General features: G+C 34.3%; 1 protein-coding gene across 2 annotated transcripts in view; it reads right to left on the bottom strand.

The window, feature by feature from the left end:
- Positions 1–16,150, bottom strand: part of LOC118202576 (intraflagellar transport protein 74 homolog) — a 102,481-nt gene that overhangs the window by 40,795 nt on the left and 45,536 nt on the right. Inside the window, exon 1 of one of the 2 annotated variants that reach the window (XM_085816596.1) lies at positions 8,110–8,212. The exons of the other annotated variant lie outside the window; for it this stretch is intronic. The gene's annotated coding sequence lies outside the window, so the exon portion shown is untranslated. Of the gene's footprint in view, positions 1–8,109; positions 8,213–16,150 lie in introns of those variants that run through there. 2 annotated transcript variants of the gene reach the window in all.

Genomic DNA, 16,150 nt, shown 5'->3' with positions numbered 1-16,150 from the left:
TGCTGTCAACAAAACCATTATTTGCATTTAAGCATGTCTGATTTTCGTCATTCTGAGATTTCGAATAAAAAGTCTGAGAATGCTTTTGGTGCCCTAGTTTCAAATCAGCGTTTTTTTTCAATAACTCAGCATTATAGTTTTGTTCTCTATTGATGCATTTAAAGGAGACATTTATTAAGTCTGAAAGCATTTTTGTTGGTGGTTCATATGTATTTCTTTTTTCTGAACCTGATTCAGTTGGAATGTAATCAAGATTGAAGAATTTATTCACAGAAGGTTGATTTTTCAACTGCTCGCGGTATTTTGCGGCTTCATTCATGTAAAAATCTGAGAAAGCTGAATTATGATTGACATTTTCAGAACAGGGTTTACATGGAAAAGACAAAAGACTTTTATGAAAATCAAAATTTTTAGTTACATTTTCATTCATCACAGAAATATTCGTAGGTTGAGAAACTGTCCACAGTTTCCCATACCGAGCATCATTCGTATAAAATTTACTTTGTAAAAAATTCGAAATGGCAGCTTGTCTAGCTGTGATTCTGCATTTAGGATTTTCTTGAATAAATAAATTTATGAATGATCTGAACTCTTCAGTATCCTGAGAATTTAATGAAGCACCTTTATTCGCTTCTTGAAGAATTTTCAGGTTTAAGGTTTTGACAGCATTTAGGACCTGTTTTACTTCGTCACCAATAAATGCCCAGGGCACCATGTGCCTAGTAAATATTTCTAACAACATTACACCACACGCCCACATTTCGGCCAATAGAGCGTCAAACGTATCTCCACAGCCTTGACTCTTAAATTCAGGTGGACGATAAAGAACTGGCACGGAGAATTTACTTTTGACTGCTCTTTCAGCTAGAACCAGTGACGTGAAATCGCTTATCACAGCTTTTTCAGGAAAACCTGTCACAAAAATATTGGCGTCACTGAGGTTCATGAGACACAGGCCTTTTGAGTGTAAATAATCCAAACCCCATAAGATGTCCTCTGAGTAAGCTTTTTTACGACTAAAGCATTTTGGATGGTAAATGAACTCTTCATCGTGAATTATGTCTCTAAGACTCTTATCCAGCACAGGTGAAATGTAAATACTCATATTCTCATTAATAGAAACAATATCAATAAGTGGAGACAGATTTTCATGCTGCAAACGGGGCCAGTGATAAGCTTCACCTTCCCCAGCAGAAGCCACGATTTTTCCCGACACCGCACGGCCATTTCGGACATCTTCAAATATCATATATTTAATAAAATGGCCACAATTAATAAAACTTTTTAGGTCATAGTTTTTATTTCCTCTGTGTTTCCAAAGAAATTTTAGCTCTGATGCATTAAATGATAACTTGTTCATACCTATAGTGACTTGAAAAGTTCAATAACTATGCCGAAATTAATAATTATACTTCCTTTTTAATGTTAAGAATTAAAATCGCAGTTAAATGAGTAAAAAGCAAATAAATTTGGACCTACTTTAAGAAACAGGCAAATACATTCCCAGCGGTTTTCTTATCTTCATAAATATAGCGAAAAATATTTCCCAATGCCATTTTGTAAATAAATGTTTGCGCATGCCATAATTTTGTGAAGCAATGATTAGGAGATTTGCACAAGCTTCGAAATTTAAATTGCAGCTTCCAAATTGAGTGATTTTTCTTTGATAAACAATCTTCTGACACACACACACAAAAAAAAAAAAAAAAAAAAAAAAAAAAAGAAAGGTTTCAGATTTTAAAATTACGTCTAAAGAGGTGGTTTTTTTTTTTTTTTTTTTTTTTTTTTTTTTTTAACGTTTTGTGTGTTATTTTTATTTATTAAATATCATGTTCTTTGCACTTAAACCATAAAATTCAATTCAACAGCAATGTCGCAAAATAATTTTAAAATGAGCCTATTTTTAGAATTTCCGATACACAGTTCCGCGCGCTGGAGATAAAAAGGTTTACCCCTCCCGTAGAGTGTTGCATTACCATTGCTCGCTTTGAAATCCTTGAGTTTGTTAATTAAAAATTCGTTAAAGTTTTACAAAATAGGAAATCGATCATAAAACAAATTCCAAATTTCAAATTTGGGCTTCCACATGCTCATATTCGCAGTAGGATTACGTCATTCAAAATTCGATGGCTCTATGTACCGTTGTTTTACCACAATGCGAGAAATAGACATACATTTATGCAGATTTTTCATTATTTAATTTCTTCAAATATTATGCAGGAAACTAACATTTGGTGGCAACAGTTTGAGAAGTGAAACGGACATTTATAGTGATTCAACGCAAACTCGCAAAACGAAAACAATAGTCCTTCAGAGACAAAGCCCCTTTGGACTAATAATTTTTTTATCTACATCATCTCCATTGAAAAGAATTTTTTTTTCAAATTATTAAAAATACAATGATAAAAATAAATTAATAAGATAAAATACATATAAACTAAACTTTTTAAGTGCTATCGTCATTTAAATTTCGTATTTGCATCTTTAACTAGAGCTGTTTATTTCCTTTAAAATTAACGTCTTTAGGACTGATACTCAATTGGAATGAATGTTTTGGTTTCGCTTTAATTTAGGCAACATTCAATAGATATTTACCTTGTTTTCAACGAAAAATTCTATATATTTTGAGGGAATCTGACACTGATGCAGCTGCGAGGAACAAAAATATTGAACTGCATATAACGGCAAATACGATAATAAAAAAAGAAGTGTGAAAGCTTTCAGATTTTATATTACGCCCAAACGGGTGTTTTTTTTTTTTTTCCCCATTTACAGACTCATATACACGTTTCGAGAGCATCTGGGCTAATGCCACTTTGGGGCAAAATATTTAAAATCGGCTTATCTTTAGAATTTCTTATAGCCAGTGTTGCTGCCTGGAGATAAAAATATATTATCCTCTACAGTGGTTGCCACTTCTGGCTTTGAAATTGTTGAGTTTTTTTAATAAAAAATTGGTTAAAGTTTTATAAAATATGAAATCGACAATAAAACAAATTCCAAATTGCAAATTTAGGCTCTCAGGTGCCCATGTTCGGTGGAGGACTATACAAAATTTGATAACTCTAGGCACCGTTGTTTTTTTCCATTGCGAGAAACGTACATACATTCATGCAGATTCTTCATTATTTAGTTTCTTTAAATACACAGGGCGATAATGTTTGATGGCAACAGTTTAAAAAGTGATACAGTAGCTTACAGTGATTCGATGCAGAATGCTGTTTCAAGACTAATAATCCTTCTGGGCTAACACCCATTTGGTCTAGCTAGGTACATTTCTGTTGGCAACGCGAATAATTATTCATGATATTTAGTAGCAAGGTACGCGACAAATTGCCAGGTATGGCATTCTTATTAAATTTAGAAACAAGCGCGCCACATCTAATGAGCGAGAATTTTCTGGATCAGTGAAACTGTATTTATAATTAATGTTGAAGTTCTCAAATTTATATGTTTCGGGGCAGGTTTTTAATAATTTGAACACGCGCTAGATAAAAGAATATGCTTGCTAAGATATTTTATTCAAATTAAGCAGCAAACAGCAAAGTGTTATTGAACTGTCAAAATACCCTCCGAATAAAGAAAATATGGCTTCAAAAATCTCTTTGAAGTTCAACTTTGTATCAGTGGTATAAGTGACGTTCTTGAGAATGAATAGAACACCAACCTAAATTCTCGTTATAAACTTTTATTATGATCTTATTCATGTAAAACTTAATCTAATTCTAAACATAAACTGTGATATCAGTCGCATTGAGAAAATTATTGCCAGATTCATTTTGTGACTACCTAAAGGGGGAGTAATTATGTTGTAATCTTCCCATCATTTGATCATTAATGTAGAATTAGTAATAAAAAATGCTGTGACGCTTCCAGTTCAAAATAATAATTCAGTTTGAAACGTTCATCCAAAAGTCTAAGCGGTAACTTAATGTTCGAACTTTTCATAGTATAGAGGGGGCTGTTGCGCTGAAAGAATTCTGTGTTTTTACATTATGTAAGTTCGCCGTTGCGATGTGTCTGTATTACTGTGATAGTTTTTGGTGTTTTCATTAAATATAAATGAAAGATATCGTCATGTATTTTTGTATACCAAATCAAGATCAAAATTAGACTGAAGCAAACTCGTCGGAACAAAAATAGTGTTCGAGCAAGAATCGTCAAGTGTTATTACTCGTTTTTCGAACTTCGCATTCGTATCGTTAATCGCTTCGTAATACTTAATAATCCCTCAACGTCTTGTCACGACAGTTTTTTGGTTCATTAGTGGGACAGCAATGAGGGCAAGGAAGCATTCCTTTGTTCGTTCAGTTCATTTTCAACTGGTGAAGATATCTCCAAGAGATAAATTTTCTGAATGGGTCATACCATCTCTTCATAAGCTCTTTTAACTCGAACTACTCTATTTTAATCTTTACTTGGATATACGTCAGTCTTCTTACCCATCGACCAGAATGTTCTCTATTTTCTTTCAGTTTCAATTAGGACGATGTCTTCAACTTTTGCATTCAAACAATCTTTAGCTATTGCGAATGTTGAATAAGTTTATAAGGTATTTTTCTTGTCTTCTTAGTGTGCCTTTGTAGTGCACGCTGGGCGTGTATTCCAGAGGTCCACGGCTCGATTTCTGGCGAAGGTGTTGCTCCTTTTTCAAGTCTCTTGCTTCCATATAACCTAATAGTTCTACAAGTTGAAAAGCATATTCACTTCGAAATTGCTTTTTAAAATATCCTTCAAATGTTGTTGACGTTTTAACATTTTTATTAAAGTTTATTTCACTGATTCGAGCAAAGTCCAAACTCTCTAGTGTCAGTTACTTTTTTACCTTTTTGTACTTTCTCAACAACATCTAAGCATCCATGCTACCATTCTTAAAATTTTCGTGTACATCGAAAAATAAGCCATTATCCATGAATTGCTATTGCTATCACAATTTAATATCGTATTTATAACTATTTTATTTTTGGATGTTATTTCTTTCTCATTTTCAACGGGATTTGATGTAGGTCACTTATCTTCAGGCAGTGCCAATCACTGTGGTACTTCCCACCATTTGGATAGTACTAATCTGTTTACAAAACATCCTGTATAGGGTAGATCTGCAGGATATTCAGCTCCTGGAGCATGGTGCCATTCTTCAGGTTTTGTCAGTTTTGCTATTTCTTTAACTCTCTTTTAACGAATTTTTTCCAAGTCTCATTATTTTCTATCCAATAGAAGGTCGTTGTGAGATGCATTCAATGGTATTCTTTCGAAATCACAGTGCCAGCTTTTTTTTTTTTTTTTTCACAAATAAAGCTAATCTAGCTTCATTGAAACATTATAGTAAGTTAAATTCAGGGATTGTGCAGTTTTCCAACTGAGTTACACTGGAAGGCTTGAAGAGGTTGCACATTTATTTGCTCCTCATTTTCAGTTTTCGAATAAATTACGGTTGCGTATGACTTCTTCGAGGAGTCAGTAAATATCTGCAGGTTGTACGACAGAGCATTATGTAATGTTATCTTTCTAAGGAATCTTCACCAATGACAGTAAAGGTATATCGTTCATCCATTTGAAATATTTCTCCTTAATACCGTCTGGAAATTCAGCATCCCAACTTCGTTTTCCCTCCCAGGATTTTTTTTAAGTACAACTTTGAAAGAAGAACTAAGGAATAGCTAATTCTTGCACGGGAGAAATTTTGGTGTACCACCACTGTGCCTGGGTTCGAGATCCTACTCCTGATCGAATATCACAAGTAGTTTTCGAAAGATAAAACCAAAATAACTGAAGATAGATAATGTATACATGTTTACAACACTAATTTAAAAAAAAAAAAAAAAAAAATGGGGGGGGGGAAGCTTTTAAAGTTAAAGTGAGAATCGATGGATCGTGCAAAAAACTCAAGAAGTCGTGAAAGTCCCATCTGGAATTGCTGAGAAGGGCTGTTGAGCTGGTGAACAAACCTGACAAACTGAGAGATTGATTAATACACAATACATAAAAAGGGGGTAAGTGTAGATCTTAAGGTGTGCTATAGTAAAATGAATTTAAGAACTGATTTTGCATACAGTGAATTGAATAATAAAGCATACATAGTATTAAACCGGAATACAGTGAATAATAAAAAAGCACATACACACAGCTCTGTGAGAAATACAAAAAAGGTTGGTTGACGCAAATTGAATGTCCTCGGGCTGTTTAAGCAGAATTGAATAAGTATCTGATACATAACATAAACATAGTAATTTCTTGAAAATAATATTTGCATAATTGTACACGCGTGTTCGTATAGAAGAAAAAGTCACATTAATACGCTTTATGAATTATACATTATTCTTGGAGCAGAAAATTTCTTCAAACGTTGAGGACAGAATGAAAAGTTTACCGATTGCCTGTTCAGCTGTTTGTAGCTCAGGCGTTTTCGCTGAGATTTCGCTAATAATATTAGTTAATGAAAGTCCTTTTAAATATGAAGTTTCTTGAAGAATTTATTAGTACATCATAGAATGCATTGAAAATAAAAACTATCGCAGAGAGCACTGAGAAGCGAAGCTCTTAGTAAGCCTTCGCAAACACTGATCGCATCTTTGACCGCGCTTACCAAGAAGCTTTTAGGTTTTTTTTACCGCTCAGCTGGCTGTAAAGTTAGCCAACTATTATTGGATACAACACCTTTTATATGAAAAACAGCAAATTTGGTTTTCGATTTTCTTGTTTATTTAAATTTATTCTCGGTTGAAATGTTTCATTTAAAGACGCTATTAACAAATTGTAACGCTTTGTGAGCGCTGCTCTGAAAGGTATTCCTCGTTTAATAAGATTTTCGATGTTTAATCAAATATAACAATAAAATCATTATTATCAAATGAATCAAATATTATGAAATATATATTATATCAATAAAGTCAATATTGTCACTTTCTTTTTATTCTTCTGACACCAGTTGTTACGTTATTTTCTTCCTTCACCTCCGTACGGGGTTCGTAGATTTGGATAACGGCGACAATTGATGAAGTATCGAAACACACTTTATTTATCAATATTAATCAGGACAGCTCCAAAACACTTTTACAGTCGTCGAAGATCTACTATAAACACGCTGGAACAATTAGCGACACAGCCTTCACACTGTCAGGTAATAACGGTGGAGACAGCTTCCTGCAAAGCACCCGACTCTGCTTTGCTCTGAGTACAGTTCCCGACTCTGCTTGGCCGTTCTCGGAACTCCACGTACTCTCGATACTCTCCACGCTACAATTCGCGATGCACTCGACGACACACAGAGCACGGCTCCCGACTCTTCGGTTCAGTCGTTCCCGGAGCTCAACACACTCTCTCAACGATGTACTAACCGCGATACACTAAGAGACTCCTTCTGTGAACTCGGCACTCGCTGCCCGGCTGTCAACTCGATCGACTCCGCAGGGATTGACTCGCTAGACGAGACACACTCGCCCTCTCGACGAGGCATACTCTGACTAACTGCGCGCCAGCAGGGTTTATATAGCTTTTGGCTTGTGTTCGAAAACATCCTGAGCTAAACCGGTAAGAATTCGTTCCAGAAGGTTCTCCATCCGTCCATGGCATATCGCCAATTTTGTCGCATAATTGACGATTTCTCGCCAAATATGGCAACCCTGACCTTCTTTTGCCATTTTATGGCAACCCTAAAACTGCTTTGCAGGGAAGCCATCTTACCGCGCCTGTACATTTCGTAACAATATTAACAACTCATTGTCTTTAACCTTTCTTTATATATCATGTCCATACGTCATCACAATATTGAGAATAGCTTATCTTTCTCCTTATAAACTTTTAAAACGAACTTAGTCTTTTAAAACTAAACTAATACGAAACACAAACAGTAATACCAGTTGCATCGAGATAAATATTTCGTTGCGCTTGCTGCCAGATTTACTTTGTGGTTACCTCAAGGTGGAGTAATTTCGTCATAGATGTTAAGAATAATGATTTGACGGCCCCTATCACGGTACATGTACAGCATATCAAACCATAAAAAGGCTGCAAGCCGTGTTGAAGGTATTCGTGGTTCATTTTTGTTTACTGTTACAACTTCGCTAAATCGAGACGAGCAGATGAATAAAACAGAATTAAAGTTCTTACTTTAATAAAGTGTAATCCAAGCTGCCGATGTAAGGAACACAATCATCATATTAGCAAACGCAAAATAACATATTTATTTGGTATTAGAAGAAAAAAATATCTAGAGATGATTACAAGCGTTGTTTACTGTCCATTGCATAACGCGAGAAGTGAGTCATACAAGGAGAGAATGTTTCTCCTTGTTTTTTGGATCAAGTCCAATCACAGTTACCGGGGGTGAGGGGGGTGAATTAACGTCGGAGTGTACAGCTTCATCGCTGTCATTATGAATTGCTCCACAAGCCGGTCAAAGTCAACGAAACTTAGCGGTCGCCTTGGAATGAGCTGCAGTGCTACTGCATGTTAGTGGAATCGGCTTAAGAAGATGCAAAATATTCGAAGATAATCTGATCTAAGTCATTCAAAAGCTACCGGATGAGAATGATAACGGTTATTCGTCAATAAAGGGCCTTCGGAACAAGTATCACAACGTCGCCCAGCACAAAAGACAACTTTTAATAGCAATCCCCAAAATGTATTGATAAAACCAATTCACGCGCGCTTTCGCACAAGTTCCAGCGTCCTCCTGGCATTGTAAAAAAGAAACTGTACTGAAGAATGTAAATGAGAATTGTAAATAAATGAGATTCCCTTTCCGGTATCAGTTGATAGGAGCTGAAAGTGCATCTGTATCTACTTCTGTATCTCATCTTGTTCGATTTCCACCTTCAAAATCCTCCACATGGGAGCGATACATTATATTCATAGCGCGTCTATAAAAAATTTCATGAAATGCCTTTAAGTATTACCGTACATTGCCTTTGAATGGAAAGGAAGTAGTAGCTGTAGACTGAGAATAAAGAAAGGGAAGCATTTTCTTGTCATGCTTGTAATAATGAAGTAGCAGATCGACTAAACAGACAAAGGGCAATCTCTTTGCTGGGCTAGAAATATAAATTTTGAAATTTGAATAAATCATCGGAAGATGCATTTTTTAAAAACATTTTTGCGAGCTGAACATGTAACTTGTCAAAAGGCCAAGAGAAAATACTTAAAAGCTACTGAAAGAAAAGGATGAATTGTTAAAAGATTTTAATTTTCTTGGTAGTTGCAGCCAGAGAAAAATTGCATTTAAAGTGGGAATTTATCAAAATGCATTGCACAGTTTACTTAAATAAGAAATTATCATTAATAAAGATTCGAAAATAAATGTAAATGTATCAGGTTCAAAAGAGATAGAAAATTTGAAAAGATGTTGAAATTGCTTTTCTAGAATGATTTCAAGCTATAAAGCCCCAAATTTTTTTTATTTCTAGAACTTTTCTTACTAATTCGCCAAATGTTAGGAGAGAATTGTATATCAACTGACGAATGACTTACAAGTGTGAGAAAGGAAAAGTACTAGAAACTGCACGGTGAGAAGCAAGTAGTGGATCATCAAGCAGCTGATAACTGGATAAAAGACATTTTACTGGGCTGCTAAAATGACTTCAAGGCACTCGAAATTTATAATACAGACGAAACTGGATTGCAGTGTAGCATATTTTCGGTACACACATGAATATTTAAAAATGAACAGCAGCTGGTTTAAGGAACTGAAGGAATAAACTACTATTTTATTAACTTTCAATATGGACTCAAATTAAGGAGAAAGCGCTAGTTACGTTATAACCTAGATGCATGAAAGGAGTCAGGAGGTTATTTCTAATGCATCATGACAACTGGAACACGTGGATAACAAATTGTATTTTTACTAATTTTCTTTCAAAAAGAGGCAACAAACTGAAAAATGAAAAGAAGAAAAAAAAAAAAAAAAAAAAAAATTGGTAATTAGTGAATCGTGCAGCACACACGTCTCTCTCTCTTTTTATTACTTCCTTGTACGAAGTAAAAAGGAAGTATTGTAATCGCGAAAAGTTTCAGGCAGCATATTTCAACGAAAATATCCATTTTGACCGCTATCGAATGTAATTTAACGATGATTTTGTGTGATATCTGTACGTAAGGACAGAATAAAATACTCTTTTCCTTCAAAAAAAATATAAACTGCTTTAAAATTAATTCTGAAGAGAATTTTTCGTGGCGTCTGTACGAACATATGTACGTACGTACGTATCTCGCATAACTCAAAAACGAGTAGCCTCAGAACGTTGAAATTTTGTATATAGGACTGCAATAACATGTAGATGTGCACCTCGTATTTTGGTTACAATCGGCAGCACCAAACGTATATAAATATATTTATATATATATCCACTCTATTACCCGGCTCAGTAATCTCAGTTTCTTTACTCTTATATGTTTGTAAATTGTACATTTTTTTTCCTTAAAAATGATTGAATTGTATTGTTTTTATCTTCCGGTTAAGGATTTTATGCCTTTAGTAAATCTGTGTGCAATATTTTTAGAATTATCAGCAATTTTAAAGTTGTTTAATTGCCGCTAAGCCTGTTTTTAATGGCGGCCATTGATGTTTACATTTGAAACAGGAGACTAGCCGATTTGTTGCCAATCTAGAGAAACTTATTTTCGCAACAACAAAGATAACGCGTTCATTTATTATTGCCATATAAATCATGCTTAATTCTTTCAGGAATTTTTTCGAGGAAATAAGCGTTTGAAATTTACTTTGTAATTTTTAATATAGATATTTTGAAATTTTATGTATTTTTGCCTTTTCGCGAAGTTAGAACTGAATTAATTAAATGAGAAATACTCAATCGTCTGTGAAAAACTGTTTCTATTTTGTTTTATTTGCTTAATTTCTTTTATACATAGGTCTAGCTTTATTATAGTATTTGAATAGAACATGTGGCAACGATTAGATAATTCTTCAAATGATATACATTTTCTGCATTCTAATATGAATGAAATATAATACTGTTAAGTAAACCTAGCGCCAGAGTGTCGCTATGGTAAACAAAGTGAATTTTAAAGAATGCATTTATTCTATTGTGGTTTATGCGCTGTCGGCGAAGTAGTTTTAATTCAATCTAATAAGTTTAAATAAAATGCAAGAAAAAATGCGTATAATTTAGTATTCCGTAGAAGGAAGTCGTGGTGTACACATCGGATTTTTTTTTTAAGTATCTCTTTCTGCAAATACAACTTCTAAAGCTCTTAATTTGAAGGTATTATAAAAGCTTTGAAACATCATTAAAGAAAGATGTTCAGTAAATGATGAAGGGAATTAAATTTTGGGAAAATTTAAGTGATTCGAACGACTAAGCATGTTGATATCTCTGTTAAAGGCTTAGGTTATTATAATCAATGTAGGGGGTTAACATCTTAAAATCTAAAAACTATTTAAAAAAATATGACGTTTAAATAGGAGATCCTCAGGGGAACTGCAGACTATAGCTAATGCTTCAGATATCCGCGAGGGAAGTTATAGGGATTCGTTTTTAAAATATGTCTTAATTCGCAACAATATTGAGAATGCATAAAAAAATGACTATGAAAGCGTTAAAAGAACTGCCGAAACTGAGAGTGAAAGTGATGCAGAATAAAGTGATGACACGCCATCGTCAATCGAATCTAGAAATAAAGAGAACAGGAAAATTCTTGAACTGACAGGTGCTGATCAAATCGGTGATCAGCAGTTTTAAGAAACTGAGAATGCAATTGAAAAATTGTTGTTGAACAATACGAAAAAATTTGATGTGTACACCACATGACTTCCTTGTACGGAATATTAAATTATACGCATTTTTTCTTGTATTTCATTTAAACTTATTGGATTGAATTAAATCTAGTTCGCCGACAGCGCATAAACCACAATAGAATACATGCATTCTTTAAAATTCACTCTATTTGTTTACCATAGCGATACTCTGGCGCTAGATTCACTTAACACTATTATATTTCGTTCATATTATAACTCATAATGCACAAAATTTATATCATTTAAAGAATAGAATTACCTAATCGTTGCCACATGTTTTATTCAAATACTATAATATAGCTAGAACGATGTATAAAAGAAATTAAGCAAACAAAACAAAAAAGAAACAGCTTTTCACAGACGATTGAGTACTTCTCATTTAATTAATTCAGTTCTCACTTCGCGACAAGGCAAAAATACATAAAAAGTCAAAATATCTGTATTAAAAATTACGAAATAAATCTTAAACACTTATTTCCTCGAAAAAATTCCAGAAAGGATTAAGCATGATTTAATTGGCAATAATAAATGAAGGCGTAATCTTTGTTGTTGCGAAGCTACGTTTCTCTGGATTGGCAGCAAATCCACTAGTCTGCTGTTTCAAATGTAAACAAGCAATGGCCTCCATCAAAAACATTATTAGGCTTAGCGGCACTTAAACAACTTTAAAATTGTTGATAATTCTAAAAATATTGCATACAGATTTACTAAAGGCATAAAAACCTTAACCGGAAGATAAGAACAACATAATTCAATCATTTTTAAAGCAAAAAATGTACAATTTAGAAACATATAAGAGTAAAGAAACTGAGATCACTGAGCCGGGTAACAGAGTGGATATACGTTTGGTGCTGCCGATTGCAACCAAAATACGACGGGCACATCTACATGTTATAGCAGTCCTATATGCAAAATTTCAACGTTCTGAGGCTACTCGTTTTTGAGTTATGCGAGATACGTACGTACGCACGTACGTACATACGTTCGTACCGACGCCACGAAAAATTCTCTTCAGAATTCATTTTAAAGGAGTTTTATAATTTTTTTGGACGAAAAGAGTTTTTTTATCCTGTCCTTACGTACAGTTATCACGTAGAAACATCGTTAATTTCATTCGATAGCGGTCAGAATGGATATTTTCGTTGAAATATGCTGCCTGAAACTTTTCGCGGTTACAATACTTCCTTTTTACTTCGTACAAGGAAGTAAAAACACACACGTAGAATCGAATCGTTGCTTGTAACAGAAGAAATATCTTCAAAACCGTAATTATAAAAATAATTTTATAAAAACTGAAAAACTGATTTTCAGAACTACATAATTGGTTAATTGTAATATTAGTTTTTAATTATATATACATATATGAGAGATTATAATATATAAGAAAAGTCGTGTATACACAAGTGAACTTGGTAAATACGCAAGTGAAATTTGTGCTAGAGACTCTTCCATCGAAGAAGTGGAGAAAAGTGATAAAAATGCGAAGTCCTAACTGATGATGATTAAATACGCAACGACTGTATGAATACTTCTTTCTTTTAACGTACCGAATCAAAAGATGGATTTATAAGATCACTAATTCGTGTAGGGAAAACTTCTTCCAATCATAGTTTCTGCAATTTTAAGACTGAACAATTTTAAATGATCAAATAGAAGCTCTACGTGCAGAAAAAGCAACTGTAAATCTTAAAGCAGAATCTGATTATAAAAGTTTTCAGGGAAGCAGAATTTCACATTATTACCGCTTTCTTTTATGCTAGAGCATGGGTGGGCATTAAGTCGATCACGATTGATCGGTGGACCACCAAGACATTTTAGGGTGATGGCCTTTACTAACACCTAAAACGCGCATACTAAAAGAAACATATATATGGAACACCGATTCCAGCTAGACTGGGGAATCGGCTCTTCGCTATCGATGCGAAAGTGTTTGCTTAAGTAAATGATCCAAAGAATGTGTAGACAACACACTTTACCTTCACTGGAAGCACGCACGATGACGCTTAAGTATATATACGTTGGTTACAGATTCATCGGTTCACGTATGTTCGTTTAAAACGAAGCTACATTAAACAAAGAGAAATATTACGATGCAATAATAAAATTTCACTCCAAATTTGAGACATGTTTTCAAGAATTTACTAGACTAGAACCAATTGTTTTATTCATGTGTTACCCACTTGGCAGTGTTGATGTGGAAGAACTGAAAATATAAATTAAATTTTTTCTCTTGAGAAAAACTAAATTTTTCTCCTTCAGAATAACATAATTTTAAAAGCATATACTTCAGAACCTATTAAAAAATACTGAACTAGACAAAGTAAAGTATCATAATTTTTTTAAAAAAGTTTCATTTCATTTAACACCGTCTTTGTCTCTATCTACCTGTGTGAATCTGTGTTTCCAACGATAAATATAATTAAGACAACATATTGTTCCCGCCTCACAGACGACCAATTAGAATCCAGTGGATGGTGTGTGTGTGGTGTATTTAATTATGGCAAAGCACACTATAGGGCTATCTGCCTAAGGGGAGGAATGCCTTCGTGGAGGACTAAGGGAAATTGGCTCGTATACACGTTACATATGGGGAAAATCTCGAAAACACCCATGCAGCCAGCCCGTTCGCGGGATTCGAATCTCGGACAGAACTACCAGTGTTCAGCGACTTTACCGCTCGGCCGCTGGTGGGCCTTAGAATCCAGTGGAAGATGAGCAGTTAGCAATTATATACCGAAATATGCAGACTAAATCTTCTACTAACTATAACTACAAGACTAACTTTAGATGAAAATGATTTATTTTTTAATGTATTTTGAATTGTTTGATAAGAAATGTATCATTTGAAATAATTATATTTGTGGCTGCTATTATTACACTTGTATCTTGCGTTTGCTTTAAACGCGTTTTTAACAGTGTAAGTTTTTTAGATAGGGTCAGGTAGGTAAGTACATATATTCCGTATTTATTATTTAAGTTGCCCACCAGCAGCCGAGCGGTAAAATCGCTGAACACTGGTAATTCGGTCCGAGTTTCAAATCCCGCGAACGGGCTGGCTGCATGGGCGTTTTCGTGTTTTTCCCCATGTGTAACGTGCATACGAGCCAGTTTCACTTAGAAAGTCCTCCACGAAGGCATCCCTCCCTTTAGGCAGATAGCCCTCGAGGCTTTGCCATAATTACACACACATTATTATTAAGTTATAATAAATATTCTAAACCTCTTTTGTAGTTCACCACTCCTATGCCATTGAATAGAACGCAACACTTTGAAAAAATTAGAAGTAGCCCGTCTCCTGGAAAAATCTGCCCACGTCTGTGCTAGAGGAATCTAGTACCACTCCCCGCCCTCTTAAAAAACAAACTCATAATGGCGGTCATAAAAAACTCACGAAAACACAAATCTTGAATTATATCAAACAGATAATACTAGAAAAGAAATTCCAGTAAAAACTGTTCGGCAATCAATTAAAAAAAAACAAATCGGAGAAAAGTTATTTCCTATTTTGAGACTGAATGCAATGAAAAACTGACTGAAGGCATTAAGACTAAATGCAATGAAAAAGGCAAGCAATTGCCTGCCTTAAAAGCACAGTAAGGCCCATTCTCACCATAAACGCCACTATCTTAAGCGTGTTCAATCACCTGATAAAAAACTTGTGAAAAAGATAAAAATATTCCTGGATGGTGTGTTCTCTGCGGAGCGGGGGGGGATGATCTCCTGCAGAAGGTGTCCACGGTAACAGAAAAATTAAAAACGATAAGAAAAAATTCCTGAACTTTCACCCAAAAATAATGAGTATTTTCCAACTCTGAGTTGCGTTTGAAGTCTCGTGTTTTGTCAAACAGTAGAATTGTTATGTAGTTAATGATTTGAAGATTAAGATAGTCTATGATATTTTGTGAATGATTAGTTTTATTAAGAGTAAGGCATTTTGGATAAATCTATGAGTTTTCAATCTTATTAAAATTATTAAATGTAATAAGATCACCTATATATCTGTAAGTGTGATCATCTATAGTAATTTAAATCTTGTTGTTGTAATATTTTTGAAAGGCAAATTCTTTGATGAATAAAGAGGTATTACAGACGGAAGTGCTCGAATGTGCGCTCATTGGGATACCTCCGACTTGCTTTAAAAGTTGATTTTGAAATTTAATGTAGTTATGAAAAATGGTGAATTTGAGGTAGGTTTTCCATTTATTAATGTTCATAATTGTGAGCATAGCAGGAGAGAGTTTAGACAGATCTAGTAGACTAGCACAGATTTCTTCTAATGGAAGTGATGTATATAAGTTCTCAAAGTCATAGCAGTTAATGTTATTAATGTTCATAATTGTGAGCATAGCAGGAGAGAGTTTAGACAGATCTAGTAGACTAGTATAGATTTCTTCTAAT

The sequence above is a fragment of the Stegodyphus dumicola genome, chromosome 5 (genome assembly GCF_044657685.1).
Source record: "Stegodyphus dumicola isolate Sdum_Otavi_A_Nest chromosome 5, ASM4465768v1".
Taxonomy (NCBI): Eukaryota; Metazoa; Arthropoda; class Arachnida; order Araneae; family Eresidae; genus Stegodyphus; species Stegodyphus dumicola.
This window is presented reverse-complemented; position numbering and strand designations above follow the sequence as displayed.